The sequence below is a fragment of the Erpetoichthys calabaricus genome, chromosome 7 (genome assembly GCF_900747795.2).
Source record: "Erpetoichthys calabaricus chromosome 7, fErpCal1.3, whole genome shotgun sequence".
In the NCBI taxonomy this organism is placed as follows: Eukaryota; Metazoa; Chordata; class Cladistia; order Polypteriformes; family Polypteridae; genus Erpetoichthys; species Erpetoichthys calabaricus.
Genome location: NC_041400.2, coordinates 81,996,648 through 82,015,314, shown reverse-complemented (window position 1 = coordinate 82,015,314; position 18,667 = coordinate 81,996,648). Strand labels below are relative to the sequence as shown.

The 18,667-nt window shown below is 37.8% G+C and overlaps 1 protein-coding gene across 1 annotated transcript in view; it reads right to left on the bottom strand.

Moving 5' to 3' along the window:
• The window catches only part of LOC114654210 (phospholipid-transporting ATPase ID-like), a 197,297-nt gene extending 179,227 nt beyond the window's left edge, over nt 1–18,070 (bottom strand). Inside the window, 1 exon segment of the mRNA XM_051930080.1 lies at nt 17,869–18,070. The gene's annotated coding sequence lies outside the window, so the exon portion shown is untranslated.
• Between the last annotated feature and the right edge of the window lie 597 nt (nt 18,071–18,667).

Genomic DNA, 18,667 nt, shown 5'->3' with positions numbered 1-18,667 from the left:
CTCAGTGAAATTTGCAGTAGAATTACTCTCTAAAATAATTGGAGATGATTTTAAACTCGGCATTGAGAATAGCAGCTGCTTATCGCATAAACAGATCAAGCACCTTTAAACCTAGGTATTTTATTGTCCGCTTCGAGCGATTACGATGTAAGCTTGATGTGATGGCACTTCTCAGACACAAGCAAGAGCTTATATTTGAAAAAAATCTTATTCGTATTTTCCCCGACTTCTTACCATTAACAGCTGCAAAACGCGCAGTCTACTTTAACATTAAAGAAGCGAAATTACTAGAATAGATGAAGAACAAGCCAGGCGTCCAAGTGAAGCTCTTCACAGGAAAAGGCAGGTCCTGCATACAAAACTCAACATCTTAACAACTAAAGAAACTGAACAACTTATTTATAAGTCAAGACATCATTACTATGAACACGGAGAGAAAGCTAATAAGCTTTTAGCTCAACAAATTCACAAACAAGAAGTTCGCAATGCACCAACACGAATGCAGAAGAAATCATTGACCATAAAAATATAATGCACGCATTTAGAGATTATTATAAATCCTTATATTCTACTGAGTTCAAAGAAGACAACACACAATCTAATGCATTTCTGGATACATTACAGACACCACAAATAGATGCTTTAAGTGCTGAGGAACTGGATAAACCTCTGACGCTAACAGAATTACTAGATGCTATAAAGTCACTTCAAAGCGGGAAATCAGCAGGCCCTGATGGTTACCCCGTAGAATTTTATAAGAAATTCTCCACTCAGCTAGCTCCCCTCTTATTAGCAACATTTACAGAAGCTAGAGACAACCAAATACTACCTCAAACATTTCGTCAAGCATTAATCACCGTCTTTCCTAAACAAAATAAGGACTTGTTACAATGTGCATCATACAGACCTGAATAATGATGTTAAGATACTCTCAAAAATTCTAGCTAGAAGGATGGAGAAAGTGCTGCCCTTGGTAATATCACAGGATCAAACTGGATTTATTAAAGGCCGACACCTATCTTCCAATCTCCGATGCTTGTTTAATGTTATATATTCACCAGCAAAATCAAACACCCCAGAGATATTACTATCATTAAACGCAGAAAAAGCATTTGATATGATTGAATGGAACTACCTTTTCACTGTATTGGAGAAATTTGGGTTTGGCCCAAATATTTGTGCATGGATCAAACTACTGTATACCAATCCAGAAGCTTCAGTTTGTATTAACAATATTTGTTCAGAATACTTTAAGCTAGAACATGGTACCAGACAAGGATGTCCCTTGTCACCACTGCCGTTTGCAATCGCCATTGAACCACTGGCGGTTCACTGTCAAAATTCCTATCACATAAAAGGGATTATCAGAGAATGACTGGAACAGAAAATTTCTCTATATGCAGATGATATGGTTTTATATATATCAGACCCAGAAAATACTGTGCCTGCAGTTTTAACAGCACTCACAGAATTTCAAAAGATATCTGGTCTTAGAATTAATCTGAAAAAAAGTATACTCTTTCCAGTGAATTCAAAAGCATATAATATTAGATTGGACACCCTACCTTTTACCATAGCAGATCAGTTTAAATACCTAGGGGTAAATATCACAAGTAAACATAAAGTTCTTTATCAACAAAATTTTGCCGTCTGTATGGAAAAAATTAAGCAAGACTTGCATAGATGGTCAACCCTTCATCTCACTCTAGCAGGAAGAATTAACATTGTTAAGATGAATATCCTTCCTAAACTTCTTTTTTTAAAACATTCCAATATATATCAATAAATCATTTTTTAAGCAATTAGATTCAACAATAACCTCATTCATTTGGAACTCAAAACACCCACGTATCCGAAGAGCGACCCTACAAAGACCTCAGGTAGAAGGTGGCATGGCTTTACCTAATTTTCAGTTTTATTACTGGGCAGCAAACATACAAGCCATAAAAACCTGGACACAAAAAAATGAACATACACAGGCTTGGTTCACAATAGAAGTAAAATCCTGTAGTACTTCTTTATACTCCCTGCTCTGCGCGCCAATAAATGCAAGTTATCGCAAATATACTAATAACCCAATTGTGCTTTACTCACTCAGAATATGGAACCAACTTAGAAAGCATTTCAAGATGGAAAATCTTTTATCCGTGGCACCTCTGCAAGAGAACCACCTCTTTCAACCCTCGCAAACATATCGAGTTTTTAATACCTGGAAAAGTTTTGGGATTAAAATGCTCAGAGATCTTTATATAGACAACATATTTGCATCTTTTGAACAATTACGTTCCAAATTCAACCTTCCAGCTACACATTTCTTTCACTATCTTTAAATTAGAAATTTTGTTAAACAGAAACTGCCCGATTTTCCTCACCTCATACCCTCCACCATGCTGGAAAAAATACTGCTCAATTTCGAGGAATTAAACACCATTTCCGCATTATATAAAATCTTATTAGAGTCCCTACCTTTCAAAGACCCAAGAAGACATTGGGAAGAAGATCTCTTAATCAATATATCAGAAAAGGAGTGGAAGGTAGCAAAGCAGAGAATTCACTCAAGCTTCATATGTGCAAAGCATAGAATTATTCAACTTAAAATTATATATCGAGCTCATATGTCTCGCTTAAAACTGTCCAAAATGTTTCCAGGGCAAGATCCAACCTGCGAACGCTGCAACCAAGCTCCTGCCTCACTGGTTCACATGTTTTGGGCAAGCACCAAACTAACATCATTTTGGACCAAAATTTTTAAGTGCCTTTCAGACAGCCTTGGGGTCACAATCCCTCCTAACCCATTAACAGCTGTGTTCGGTGTTCTTCCAGATGGACTTGAAGTGGAGAAGGACAAGCAAACGGTGATTGCATCCACTACACTTTTGGTACACAGACTTATTTTGTTAAATTGGAAGAATCCTAACTCTCCTCTGATAAGTCAGTGGGAAACCGATGTTTTATATTATTTGAAATTAGAAAAAAAAAACAAATTCTCAGTTAGAGGATTTGTACAGAATTTTTTTAAAACCTGGCAGGATCTAATCAATATTATTTTAGAATAAGAGAAATAACTATTACCGCATTTAATTCCCTTCTCCATTTTTTATTTACCTATATATATTTCTTCCTTTCTTTTGTTTATTGTTGACTTATTAAAAAGCCCTAAGCAATTCTTCTTTGGCTAAGCTCTCCTTCTCAGGGGTGGAATTTGATTTGTCTTCAATTTTTTTTTTTTGTTATAAATTGATCTATTTGTATGGAACGATTACAATAAAATTAATAAATAAAATAAAAAAAAAAAAAGAAATGTGAAGGGGGCACATGGTGGCGACGGAAAGGGGTGGGGGTGGGGCTTGCTCTGGATAACTGTTTTTGTCATGTAATTGCACTTTGTCAGGCCTCTACCCTAAGACCTGTCCAACTTGGGTGTCCCACCTGAAGGCTAAGCTTCTGCTGGTGTAGCTCTTAGGGTCACTGAGGCATGCAAACCTCCTGACCACAATAAGGTGGCAATCCCTCAGGAGGAAAACTGAAAAATTAAACAACAAAAAATAAAATAAAATATTCTTCATCAGATTATAACAACTAAAAACATGACATTTACCTTAACTGGATGGACTATATCAAATATATTCAAACCCAACAATAACACTTCTCACTATTGCCAATATTAACAAAATTAAAAAGGGTTGGCATAGTAATTAAAAAAAAACAATTCACCATGTCTTTTCCTACAATTCTCAAACTAATTTGTACAACACAACAGATTTAGAACAGAACATTTTAACTTTTTTCTTCTAGTTTTGTCTTTTTGTCTTGTTTTAAGCTTGTTTGTTTTGCAAGCAACTGAACTCTTTGTTTGCAACTGAACAGCTCCACTCTCCTTTCTCCTCAATCCACTCTACAACAACAGTCTCCTGTTTCCCTTTGCAAAAACTCTTACAAATTCATTCATATCCAAGTTATTTATTATGGACTTCTCATGGGCCAAGATCACCAAATTCCTCTTTCTTTTATGTAACATGGTGCGGCAATAGGGGGTTAGGACCCGTGACAAAGTGGAGAAGGAACTCTCACACGATGCTGAAGACACACCAATTACCAGGACTGTTACATAAAATTTATGCAACTCAGGAAAGGCTTCCTTGTACTCCTGCAGGAGTTTACACACAGTGGACAGGTCTGTTTCCTTTGAACATTTTTTGAACATCATCTGTTTTGCCACAAGAACTTCATTTTTCAGACTTACAACATCTGCTACAGTGCCAGCCATCACAGCCCAAGGGTGCAACAGGGTAGGATCTAGAAATGCGCTAGTTTTGGGTGCAAGACTAAATATGGCTCTCATCAGGTCAATAATCTTGTGTGAAAATCTAGTTTCCATTTCTGAAATGGCCCTGTCAAGGATGTTGAGCAGGGATCTTTTCAGAAACTGATGGGGGGAAATGGTAGGGTCACCAGAGTCTGTATGGCCCAAAGTTGAGAGCACAACACTTTGACCCAGGTGTTTGCTCATTGTTCTCCTTCTCTTTGTGGGATGTGACTCATCCTCAGCAGGAGATGACACTCCCCAACAGTCATCCTCACGGATGTTTTTTAAGGAGTCCAGTGCTGCACTAACAACCTCAGAAGCACTGCACAGATCAACTGACTGAGACTGTAGAATAGCATTTGCTGGTTTCAAGACACCAAGCACCCGCACTAGGAACTTTCCAATCTCAAAGATGTGATGCCTCTTAATTTGGCAAAGCAGGCCTGATGCCTCGGTGCACAAGTCAACTGCAGCATCATCATCCTCTGTCATCTCAGATAGGATACTAAGGGTTTGTTCTTGATTGTCCACAGTGCACCTTGTCATCTGGCTTGTCCATCTGATCTCAAGCAGCCTTTTTAGAGAAGGTGCATCATGTTTATTGAGCACATAGTGGTGGTGAAAAAAGTTGTAGAGTGAACTAGATAGGTTAAAAAATCTTTTTGCACACGGCTCGCTCTGCATGGCATGCACAACCACTAAGAGCAGTTGGTGGTTGTAGCAGTGGATGTATGAGACATATCTCTCAAGCCTCTTTTGGAGCAGAGCTTGTACACCACCTCTAACGCCACTCATCACAGAAGCCCTTATCATAACACTAGCTAAGTATTCTGTCGGCACTGTAGCCAGCATCAGAAAGGTGTATCAGTATCTTAGAGGTGATGTACTCTGCATCAAATTGTTGCAAGTCAAGCAACCCAATAAGATGCTCCTCTGGCATGGAATTTCTGACAAACACAGACAAATTTTCCATATTGCACATATCCCTGGTCCCATCATTTTTGAGGCAAAGCCCTGCAGAATCAGCACTTTCATATTTTTTCCTGACCTCTCCAAGCACCATGTCAGCCAGTGTTTGGATAATTTCATTTTGGATACCCTTAGATGTGTATTTTGCATTTTTGGGATACCCTTAGCAATGCTTGCTAGCTTCTCATCCTTCTCTAAGGTATATTCCATCAGTTTTAGAAAAATACCTGAAGCAATGTCATCATCATTACCCGCTGCATCATGTCTCAAAGTGTCTGCAGCCCCACGGAGCCCAAATTCATTTACACAGAGAAACCTTAGCACTACCAATACTCTTGACATAGTTATGTTTTTTTTCAAGTTGTGTTTTACCAACCAACACTGAATCCACAGTCCCCCCTGTGGCCTCTCTGCTTTTATGCTGTCCAGATGGTTGAAGCAAGCACATGGTTGTGGCTGGACACATGCCTTTGTAGCCCCTTGTCTCGATCAAGTGCTGCTTTCCAATTGTTAAAACCAGTTAAGGTAAAAACTACATCCCTCTCATTAACAGTGCTGCCATATTTCTGACAGGGGAAACAGAAGCATGCATCCCACATAACAGAGTACTCCAGCCATGGTCGCGTCACACAACTTGTGTGCGGTACCAGGCAGGATTGAATGATCTTAATGTTGTACCACCAAATACACTTTGGGGTAACTACCCAGTATTGGCTGGGATGGTGTATTGCCATTTAAGTCACTGGGTAGCTGAGCGGGTTGCTTTGGGGCAGCAATTGTTGACAGAGGTACAGGAGAAGCAGTGCCTGTTGATGCCACAGGAGTAGACATGCCAGCTGCTGTCTCTGATGTACCAGCAGCAGCATCATCATTGCTACTGCTATTTGTACAGGCAGGAGCAGCACCACACTTTTTAAAAGCTTGGAAAAAAGGATGCATCTCACAGCATTAACTTTCCCTTTGTGAGCTGCTGGAAGCTGGGGTGGAAAGTGAATAAGCTTTACTAAAATCGCTGTGATTACATCAGTATATAAAACGAGAAAACTGTTGAGTGCAGAGTTGAAAGCTGGGGCAGGGTTTTGTGTCGGAGTCTGACAGACAGACAGGCTCACAGTGGTGCTTGAGGGACCGGGAAAGAAACACTTCTTTACCAGACTGAAACTGTGAGAAGAACAATGGACTAGTCCCCCATTGACTGTACAAATATAGATGTATTTTTTAGTTGTTGTTAATTATCTCACGAGTCGCTATGATTTTGACGACAGAGATTTGCTGCTTCGTCAAAGCCTCCCGCTGTTGCACAACTCATTTAGCTCTGCTCTGCCTACTGAGAAACTTGACACCGGGTCATTTGCATACTAACAGTGATTGGATGTTTAGCTGGGGGGAGGGTGAGTGGGGGATCTCTGCCGAGTGCTGTGTGAGCCTGCGCACAAACAGAGCACAGAGGGAAAGAGTGAACAAGAGGTGAAACCTATCATCTCATTTGTGCCTTTTCCAGCTACTGTAGTAAATCTTGTCCATATTCAGTTTGTGGGTAATCTATTATTTTCTTTCTCAACTTCTAAAAGTTTGATTTAAGGGGGCAGGACATTTGTTTAAGGGGGCATTGCCCCCTCTTGCCCCAGCGTAGAGCCGGCCCCGAGTGGTAGTTATTATAATAAAGAAAGAGCTGTGTCTGTCCAACTAATGGATATAATTTCATGTTTGTCCAATCACTTTAATAATAAATAATATTTAACAATTTACTTTGTAACTATATCAATGGAAATATACTTCTAAGCAAGGTTACTATAGTTAACGAAAACTACAATCAAAACTGAAACTATTATTAAAAAAACATTTTCGTAAACTGAAATAAAATAATTATCAAAGCCGAAAAGAAAAACTAAAACTAAACAAAACTATTAAAGTAGCTGGAAAGACTAACTAAAATAAAATAATAATATACTAAAAATATTTTTAGTTTTTGAATGAATGTTCTTGCCATTGGTCTTTAACCCTTGTAACTGTTAACTCTAAAACAGAAAGTTATCCACCATGAGCCTCCCTAATATATTTATCCAGCGAATGGCGGCGGGTGAAGGAGAGCGGGTGTTTACGAAGCATTTGCAGTGACAGACTAAGCTGAATATGGGCACGTAAAGCATGTGAAATAAAAAGCGATTTACTGTGCTGCCTTTCTTTGCGCTTGATATACTTCAAACACCTGAAATCGGAATGTGTTGATCAACAAAACCTTTACTGTATGGACAGAAAAATAAGTGATGTAAGTAAGTAAGTGATGTTTCAGTTTATTTCTCAGGTGCCTGCTTTTTGTTGATAATAATTCACCTGCCACTTTGCACAGGAGAAATCCTTTCTGAAAGTAAAATGTCACTGATCGAGAGACTGACGGTCATCATATAAGATCAGCATATTGTTACTGACCAATCACTTTTGCTTTAAAAAAGTTGTTTAACAACAAAGCGATACAAACCATGTAAAATTCCTGAGTTGGCAATGTCTCTACTGAACTACAGGTAGGTAGGTGAAGAGAATGTGCCAACTGGTGAAAAACTAAACCTACTAATGTGTTTTTGTATTCATTCTATATTTATTAATTTATCTTTTTTTAGTTTATATTCACAGCTCAAAATATCTGATATTGTGAAAATAATCAAAGTAGTAGAATTAGGTTTTTTCAATGTTTCTCTCTCTCTCTCTCTCTCAAAATAGATAGTTCAGATATCATATTCTTTTTGTTCTTAACATCAGCCATATCATGCATATTGCATATCAGGTATTTTTCCTGCCTTACATGCAAATCTGCTGGGGTAGGCTCCAGGTTCCCGCATTCCTGCTCTGGATAAACAGGTTTATATAATTTATACATTGCTCCTAATCTCAGATGCTGTTTCTGTTGTTTTGTGGCTGTCCACACACTAATTACTTGCTCTTGCTTTGCTCATTAAGGGCTTACTGTTCTTATGCATGGGCTATTCAAATCTCACCTCCCCTAACCTTAACACTAAATGCTTGTTTTTCTTATTTTCCCTCAGTAGAGCCAGGTGGAGTCTGCACACTGATTCAAGCCAAAGAGCCATGTTCTTTCTAAGGCCACATGATTTTCATGATCACACCTAACAGAACACAGTAAAATCGATTTTCGCTGTCTATTTTTGATATTTTTTCAGGCCTGCAGGTTAGGGCCGTCTAAACGCATGGTCACGCTGGGAAGTTGCCCAGGGTCCCCACAAGCTTAGGGGCCCCATACTAATCTATGCCTGTTGTGACTTCCTGTCAATAAATACTATACTAAACTAGAAATATTTGTTAATGTGTTACAAGTGGACATTGGCATTTGCCTCTGATTTAGAATCATGTTCACCTCTGCAACCTTACGTGCATGTATGTGTACGGATCTCACATGCTACGTAACGTAAAAGTGTATATGTTAACGTCACTTCAACTCAATTCTCTGCAAAGAAATTTCGCAAATGTTTGTGTTGAACACTTGATTAATAATAAATAATTCATAGGAATTTGATACTGTGCCATCACCTTCTGTATGGTTTACCAATTGAGTATCATTTATATGTTGAAATTTTTGTGTTTTTCAAGGCTCATGTTATATTGTTCAAACGTTTATGTTGATTAATCTTTGCTGTATAGCATTTTTAATGTATAAACACTGATTTTGTTGAAAGTACCAATACAATAAATATATGTTTAATTTTATCAACCATTTACATTTTTATTCCTGTGAGTGGTTGTGTAGATAGGGGCCCCAGTGCTCTGCTTTGCCCGGGGGCCTATAATGCCGTTAAGACGTCCCTGCTGCAGGTGGAAAAATTCTGTCTATAAATTGTATGTACCTGAGATGGAATCAATATGGCTGGTAGAAAATAAAAAGCCCAGTATGGGAGATCTTTGAATGCAATATTGAAGACATTCATTATAAGCACATTGTCTTGGAGAGAGATATGTTGTGTGGTATAGACATTTAGAGTAAAAAAAACCCTCAAACCTTAAAATTCACTTAAATTTCATTGGCAACAATCAGTGCACATTTGTTCAGCATAAATGACAAACAATAATTTAAAAATTATAAAAATTGTATAAAATTGTTCATATTCAGTATCTGGTTTTGATTCTGCTTTTTTTATCAGACAAAAACAAAACCACATAGTAAACCATGTAGTGTAGTAAGCTTCCATTAACACATCCAAATCAATTAACTCTACAGTTCTGTCTGATTTTGACACAAAACTAAACTCCATAGTAGCTCTTTAACCATACCACAATTAATAATAATAATAATTAATTACATTTATATAGCACTTTTCTCAGTACTCAAAGCGCTATCCACACAGGGAGGAACCGGGAAGCGAACCCACAATCTTCCACAGTCTCCTTACTGCAAAGCAGCAGCACTACCACTGCACCTATAGATATAAAAATAAAAGAAATGTCTTTGTGAAATAAAAACTAAATTAAAACTAAAAAAACATGATAAAGAAAACTAAAACTAAACTGAATTTCCAAGTAAGGTCAGAAAAAATATAGAAATAACTAATACAAAAAGGCAAAACTATAATAACCTTGCTTTTAAGTGCCTTTGTACATATTGTATACTTTATATTGAATTCAAAGGCTGTTCCTCATTTTTCACAATGTACTAAAATATGTTTAATTTGCAAGTGGGGGGCTCAATGCTGCAAATCTGTTCAGCCACTGCTCATTCAAACTTTGGACACAGTCATTGTAATCTAAGGAAATACGTTCCTTAGTAGAGCAAAACAGTTTATTTCATGTACTTTTTTTTTAAAAAGGGCTTATAGACATGGACAATTGAAAAAACAGTATAACAGATGCACACAGTACTGAAAAAATTGTTGACAAAGATCAAACTGGATTAACTACACCAGAGAATATAATTGTGAAGTGACACACTCCTTGAGAAATGAGTGTTTCAAAAGTTATAATTCATGACAGCTTCATCTGCATTGCCATCACCTGCCTCTGTGTAATTTGCAGGAAAATTAAAGCTCTTTTTCTGCTGTTGTCCATGCTAAGTGAGTTTGAATTTGGTGTTAGTCATATTTTATTTTTGCTATGAAATCAACCAGTTACATCAAGGGCATATGGAAATTAACATTAATTCTTTGAATGAAATGTTTTAACCTGAGAGGCCATAGGTCATCTTGGGCATATTTGTTTGATATAGTATAAAAGGAAAGGTAACAGTGTCACAATACTGGAAAGTTAACCTTCAGGCTGTAATTTCAGTCATGCCAAATTTAGATTTGGGTTAGGTTGCATCAAATTGTATTTACAAAATAAAAAGGCAGGCGAATCCCACAGTGAAAAACAAAAAATAAATAAATGTGAGCGATGAGACAGGAGTGGGAAAAGCAGAGGAAAACAAAGTTTTTTTCGGCAGATGAAGAGAACTAAAAGGTGACTGTTTCAAAAAGTGAATGATCCGGTGTAAATAAAAGCCAGCTTCTTCTGCTGTTAAATGGGAAAAGTGAGAACAGGGTGTGTAAACAATTTTGTAGCACCCCTACAACTTATAAAAAGATTAGTTTAGATCAGGGCTATTCAATTGGCGGCCCACGGGCCACATGTGGCCCAGAATCAACCTCCGAGTGGCCCAGCCCGTGGTTCCACCCATAGATAATAAATTAATATATATTATTCATAAATTGTTATTTAATATAATTTAATATAAATATTAATATAAATATATATATATATATATATATATATATATATATATATATATATATATATATATATATATATATATTATATTAATATAAATATATAGTATATTAATATAAATATAAAGTATTTATTATGTCTATGGTCCCGCCAAAAACGCGCATTCCTACGTAAATTACGTAGCCTGCAACACGCAAACAATGCAGAGCGTGCCGGTAGTAGCTTAGATTACTATCAATATGTCTTTCTCAACACTGAAACGTAAAATTGCCAATGAAAACCGTAAGTTTAACCCTGCCAGGACTGACAAATACTTGTTTCTTTTACCACCACATCCAAACGCCAAACCGATGTGTTTAATTTGTAATGAGTGCATTGGAGTATTTAAAGATTGCAATGTGCGGAGGCATCATGTTGAGAAACACCACACTTTTCGCACCAATTTTCCAGCGGGATCTCAAGAGAGGGCTGCAAAAGTGTAGAGTTTGATTGCATCTTACAACCGGAGCAGTACTACCATGGTGCGGTCATTCACAGCCCAAGAGAGAGCTACTGCAGCATCCCTTCGTGTTTCCTGGATACTGGCAAAAAAGAAAAGGCCATTCACAGACTCTGAAACCGTGAAGGACTGTATGCTGGCTGTCGTGGATGAGGTGATAAATGACGATAAAATTAAAATGAGCGTGGTATCTGCTATAAAAAACGTACCCCTGTCAGATACTTCAAGCATTCGTAGGGTTGAAATTCTTGCTGCAGATGTGTATGAAACACTGTTAGGAGACCTGATGAAAGCTGATACTATGTCTATAGCAGTAGATGAGTCCACAGACAAAACTGATACTGCTCAGTTGTGCATATATGTCCGTTTTTTTGATGACAAATGCTTCCGAGAGGAGCTGCTCGGCCTACTGCCGTTAGAAGGACACACAACTGGTGATATAGTCTTTGGGAAAATTTTCGCCTTTTTTAAAGACAGTGGTCTGGATATGAAGCGTGTGTGCATGCTTGTGACAGATGGGGCTCCGTCCATGACAGGGAAAGTGAATGGTTTGGCAGCACGTTGGTCCGCTGTTGCACCTCAGTTGATCTCCTTACACTGCATTGTGCATCAGGCGGTGTTGTGCGCAAAACTAAGCGGGGCGCTCAAAATGACAATGGACAGCGTTATGGCTATAATTAATTTTATTCGCTCCACATCAAGCCTCCAACACCGCTTATTCCGCATGCTGCTGTCAGAAATGTCTGCTGAGCACCACGACCTTCTTTTGCATAATGACGTGAGGTGGCTGTCCAAAGGCAAAGCACTGGAGCGTTTCTGCGGTCTCAGAGAAGAGATCATAACTTTCCTCCGCGGCAGCAAGCAAAAAAAGGCAGAAACGCACTTGAGTCGCATACTGGACGACAACTTCATGGCCGATGCCTGCTTTCTGAGCGACATATTCAAACACCTGAACGATCTCAATTTGGGACTACAAGGCAGAGACAAAACTGTCATCGACCTTGTGGAACAGATGCGCGCATCCCAAGTTAAACTGGACCTTTTCGCAAATGATTTGAGCACAGGCCGAATGCTGCATTTTCCGACGCTCCGCAAATGCATCTCATCCCCCGCACAAATCACGGATGTGATGACAGATTTCATTGCGATGTTGAAAAATAACTTTGCTGGTCGATTGGATGAACTTGATCTGCCCACAGAGTTGGCCGTTTTTGCCAGAGACCCGTTCACTGTTGCAATAGAAGGGGACTTATCCGCCAGAGCTAAGAAACTGGTCCCTTCCACTGACGAGGGGAAATTCACACTCGAACTTGTTGACATGCAGTCATCTGTAACCATGGCACAGGAGCTTTCCACTAATGGGCCTGCAATGTTTTGGACTGATGTCAACGCACATCAGTTCCCTAACATTAAGAAAGTAGCGATCGTCATGCTCAGTATGTTTGGATCAACATATACATGTGAGTCAAGTTTTTCACACATGAACTCCATAAAAAGCAACTCTCGTTGCTCCCTGACTGACCATACTCTCCACCAATGCCTTCGAATTGCATTGACAACTTACGAGCCTAAAGTCACTGCTCTCGTTCAAAACAAAAAATGTCACTTCTCCCACTAAGTCAGCAGGGTAACTGTAGCCTACAATACATCAATATAATGTGGGATGCGTAACAGAGGCATGCCTAATCACACATGGTGATTTAAAATATGTTCCCTCGGTGTTGTTATAGTTGTGAATACTGTGCACTTTTTATTTTATGCACTTTGAGATGTTCCTGGGTCAAATGTGTGCAAGTTGTTTATTTTGTTTCAAAAGGAAACAATGTTATTTCTAATAGCCTACTACTGTGCACTATTTTGTTTTATGCACTTTGTGATCAGATAGGTCAGATATGTAGCCTAGGTCAGTTTTTTTTCTTTTGTAAGTGGAAAAAATAAGGGCTACCTCAGATTCTGTTAATTCAGCTCTTTTTGCATGCACCTTTTGCTCTGCAAACTGACCAAAGTTAAAAGAGAAACAACGAATAAACCTTATGTTTTTCAATAAATTTGTTTGTGTTGGTTTTAAAATTTGTCATTACGAGCTGCTTTGCCGCTAAAATGACTGGCCCAGCTAACCTTCTTGGTTTGACAATCTGGCCCAACTGAATTTGTAATTGAATAGCCCTGGTTTAGATTAAATAAATAGATTAATACAGGGTAAAGGTAAATGTATAAAATAAAGACACCAAGTGATATTGCACATTTTTTATTGCTAGAAACTGGAGACTGTTTCCGAAAGCTCATATCACGAAACACAAACAATTTGATCAGAGAAAGTATACAAAGGGCTTTAAAAATATGCGTGAATCAAAAACATAACAAATGGCATTCGCTGAATAACAAATTTTTAACTCAATATAAATGCACACAAAACTTTTCAAATCCTTTGTTATATAAAAAACAAAGAAATCCACTCTTGAACCCCTTACAACTCCTCTTCCATGACCAAAGTTTAATAAAAATATTTTAAATTCAGTCTAGTTTCCAGATATAAACCACAACACACCTGCAGGCAAGAGAACACCCTAATTTAAAACACAATAAAAAATTAAACCAAGAGAACAGCAACTGTCAACCCTGACTCCTGAAAGAAGGAAGAAACACATCACTCTAATAATTAACTTACAAATAATTTATTAAATTAATTTACCATTGTACTGATCCATAAGCAGCCTCATTAACACTAGAATTACTAAAGCCCACGAAAAAACTCGTAATTCCAGCACACCTTAAATCCCTTCGCACCTCTCCATCAGCATCTTTTGTCTTGTAAATGTGTCAATCAACACAAGCAGCCTACTATCCCATCCCCCCCACCGCCCCAGAAAGAGCAAAAAGTTCTCCCAGCAAGCCTTGATTATCTGGGAGTGAGGTACCTGGAGTTGTATAGAGTAAATAATATATCGTTATTTGGAACACATGCATTTCATGTGTGTTTCGTGTCTATGAAGATCTATGTAAACACATTGTTAAAACAGAAACGTTTTTCATGTTTTAGTAATAAATGACAAAATGTAGACATGAACTGTATAATGTGTGAAGCCTGAAGTCCAACTATCAAATAAACACTTTCACAAAAGGTGTAAGTATAATATGACAGTCTTCCGTGGTGCAGCAGTAAGAACTGCTGACTTGTAATCAAGAGGCCGCTGGTTCAATACTGGTTGCCTCTTAAGTTTACCGTTTTGAGTAATGAGCTGCTCTTATTGTTATTATTATATATAAAAGCATACATTTGATTTGTGTCTGTAACAGCCAGTGTAAATTTATAGTACTTGTAAAAGTTAGCGTGTTTTTTTCACGTTTATTCTCCCAGTTATGATCACGATACAACCCCACCACCACCACCTCCACCACCCCAGATCTGAGGCTGTTAGTTTTTATTTGAAACTGGGAATAACTGTAGATGTGAGTGGTGTTTTGAGACAATGGAACTGGAAATTCTCTGATCTGGAGGGATAAAAGCTGGCACACAAACACTGGTGAATCTAAACTCAACTATTTTTTTCTTGGAACCAATTTCTTCTTCTGCAGTGGGTTGGCACCCTGCCCAGGATTGGTTCCCTGCCTTGTGCCCTGTGTTGGCTGGGATTGGCTCCAGCAGACCCCCGTGACCCTGTGTTCGGATTCAGCGGGTTGGAAAATGGATGGATGGAATTTCTTCTTACTTGGAACCATACCACAAAATTACCCTTGAGGTAAGAGATGTAGAGGCATTTAGCAGTTAATGGGGGAACTACACCTCTAAGCCCTGTGTAGCATTAGGAATGGCTTTTAAGTTTAGACAGCAGTATTTGTTTCAGTGTTCCATGATCACACTTTGTTAGGCAATCTTTACATATGTTGGCTTGCCTGTGCCCTACATCTTTCTGAGAATAGCATCCCAGCTCTCTAACTTTCTCTCTCTCACTCTTTTTTTTCTGGTGTGCCACAAATGAGTTCCATGCAATTAGATCACTAAGAAAATTGGAAGTGCAGAGGAAAATTCCTCTGTTTATTTCTCTCTGGTCCTTAATGGCTCCTTCCACACTCCGAGCCACTCAGGTAAGACATCTACATTTTAAACCAAACTCAATATATGCTCACTGAATGACATAAAATGTATGGGACAATGAAAAAAATGTTTTTTCTTTTTTAATATACTGCATGTGGACATTTCAAGATTTTATTTTCATTTAAACAGTATCTTTAGATAAAGGCAATATAACTAAAAAAAAGTGGTAATTTGATTTTGCAGTCCAATAGCGGATATTACCCTGTTTGGCAGAAACAAGCTCAAGAGGGTATTTACATTAACTGTCTACTAGTTTTTGGCATTGCCTGTGAGATAGTTTTTTTCACTCTTCCATGCAGAATTCTTTTAGCTGAGAGATGTTTGAGGGGTGTCTTGTGTGCACGTTCCGTTTAAAATCCCTCTAAAGTATCTCAATTGAATTTAAATACAGGCTATGACCGGGCCATTCCAGAACACTTCATTTCTTTTTTTCAACCATTTCTTTATGGGTTTACTGGTATGTTCGGGGTCATTGTCATGTTACAAGGTCTACTTTCACTTAAACTTCAATCTTCTGACAGATGGTTTCACATTATCCTAAAGCATCCTCTGATACAATGAAGAAAATATTCTGGATTCTATGATGGTAATCAGCCCAGAATGTGATGTAATAAAGCTGCCCCAAACCATAACATTTCCACCACCCTTTTTTACACTTGGTATCAGGTTTTTCTGGTATAATGCTGTCTTTTGTTTTCACCAACATGTCTTCTGGTACTGTGGTTAAGTATCTTTCTGTCTTTGCTTGTTCCAAAAGTGCTGGTTGTTGTTGTTCAGGGGGAAATTTTAGTCTTGTCATGATGTTCTTTTAGAAATTTTCTCCACTGGTAGGTCATATTTTGAATAGTGGAACTAGTGATTTATAAATGTTTGGATATCTTTTTAAATCCCTTCCCAGGCAGCTACAGTATAACCTTCTTTCAGAAGGTCTTGGGGAGCTCTTTCAATCTATGCATTGTGATAACACACACTTCAACAACAAACAGCAAACCAAATAAAATGTCTGAGGTTTAAATAAGACCAGTTTCTACAAGATCCTTTCTAATGATGTTCTAATTATTTGCACCTGATTCTAATTTTAGATATTTGATGTTGTCATAAATATAGGTGTGTACTTACTTTTTCTAAATGGAAAATGTTTTTCAATATTATACCACCTTTATTCCCAAGGGATTAATTAAGTTTATCTCATTATATATATACTGTATGTATATATATATATATGTATATATATATATATATATATATATATATATATATATATATATATATATATATATATATATATATATATATATATATCTATAACATACTTTTTAAATGAACATCAAATCTTGATATCTCCACATATATTAAAAAAAGAAAAAACATTTCATTGGGTGTGCTTACTTTTTGACTTGACGGTACATTTTGTGCAATAATCAATGGGTTACTGGGCACCAAAGCTAATTGATATTTTAGCTGTGCACAAAACTATAACCAGCAGAGTCCCTGTGAAAAATCATGTTAAATCATATTAGCCACCCAGTTTATGCAATAATACTCTAGGATCTAATGTGGCCTTTACCAGTAATAACATATTCAGCTACAACTGCCTGCACCCTATTAACTTAGGTCTCCTATTTCTATGCTCCTGCCTCTAGTCTACTGTTTAGATTGCCTATGTGTCGTTATATACACACTCTAATAGAGTGCTCTGAAGAAGTATCCACCCCAGATATAATGCAGTATGGAGGCTGCAAATACAATATTCATTAATCTGGTTAGCTGAAGGCCTCAGGGAACCTCTGACAAAATGCAACCTTTTTTGTACTCTCAGTGCAAAACTACAACCTAGACAAAAACACCCATATATACACACCAATTATATGGAGACATACATGCATTTCTCTTTATTCATTCTTTGTCTGTGCTGCAGTTAACCTTGCCAGGGCTGTGGGAAGTTACGGTCTATCCCATTTGCATGTAGTGCATTTCTGTAATTCCAGTCCATCATGGGACAGTCCCTCGCCCCCTCATGTTACAGATTAAGTCAAATTTTTAGAATAATCTATTTAAGTTAATACAAAATTACAACATTAGCTGCGTTCTATGAACTTCACCAAGTGAATGTTTCAAAAGTTACTAACATGTTATTCTTTTCACTCATAGACTAATTATTACCAAACCAATATCTTCTTCCTCAGAGACTACTTAATTCTCTGAGAGCCTAGAAGGCTCGTTATATCTTTTGAGATTCACTTCAGTCCACACCTCAAGCTGAAATACATCAGTTAATGAAGCCCTTACCGTGAAGAACAAGCCCAGTTATACTTCCTATTGCTTGCACAGCATATTGATCTCACATAATCACATAGCCTCTGTCTTCATCCTATTCTTAGCTGGGTTCTGGTCTCTGAAATGAAACTGCTCAGTCAAAAAACAATTAAGGGAAGGGCTTGTACTGCTAGAGACACAGATCAAGCACTCTGTTTCCTTGCACAGTCTAAAAAGAATTACTGAACTAGCATACCACACAGCCCCCACCCGCCCACATTTCTACCTAATATCAACTTCCTGCAGGCACTCACAAACAAGAACTAACTCATTCCAAAAAAATAGAGGAGGTCTTTGGCCTCGATGAAAACAGAGGATCAAATGCTTCTCAAACAGTTTTCACTAGGAGGTAATCAGTTGTTGTGCTTTTGATAAAGAGAAAGAAAATATGTGAGCCACTTAGAGTCTTTCAGCAAGCCATTCGTGAGATCTGAAACTGTAACCTTGAAATTTGTAAACCTCATTTAAACTGCTGCCTGAAAGCAAAGGAACACCACTTGCATGCAGAGTCTGCACCTATGCATAAAGGAGCACTGCTTGTATAAAAAAGGGCATTAGTTGCATATCAACAGATTCTGCTTTTCATTAAGAGGAATTGCCTGCCCTTGTGAGAAATTAAATTGAAAATATATGTGAAAACGTTTCTGAAAATTGGCCACACTGCAGCTGCAGCTGAGTCACTCTAAGTCCTTGACAAAACTGAGAAATTCTTTCTATAAATCATATGCCTTCAAACAGCACAGTAACTCAAGAAGAGGGGCTTTACATGCAG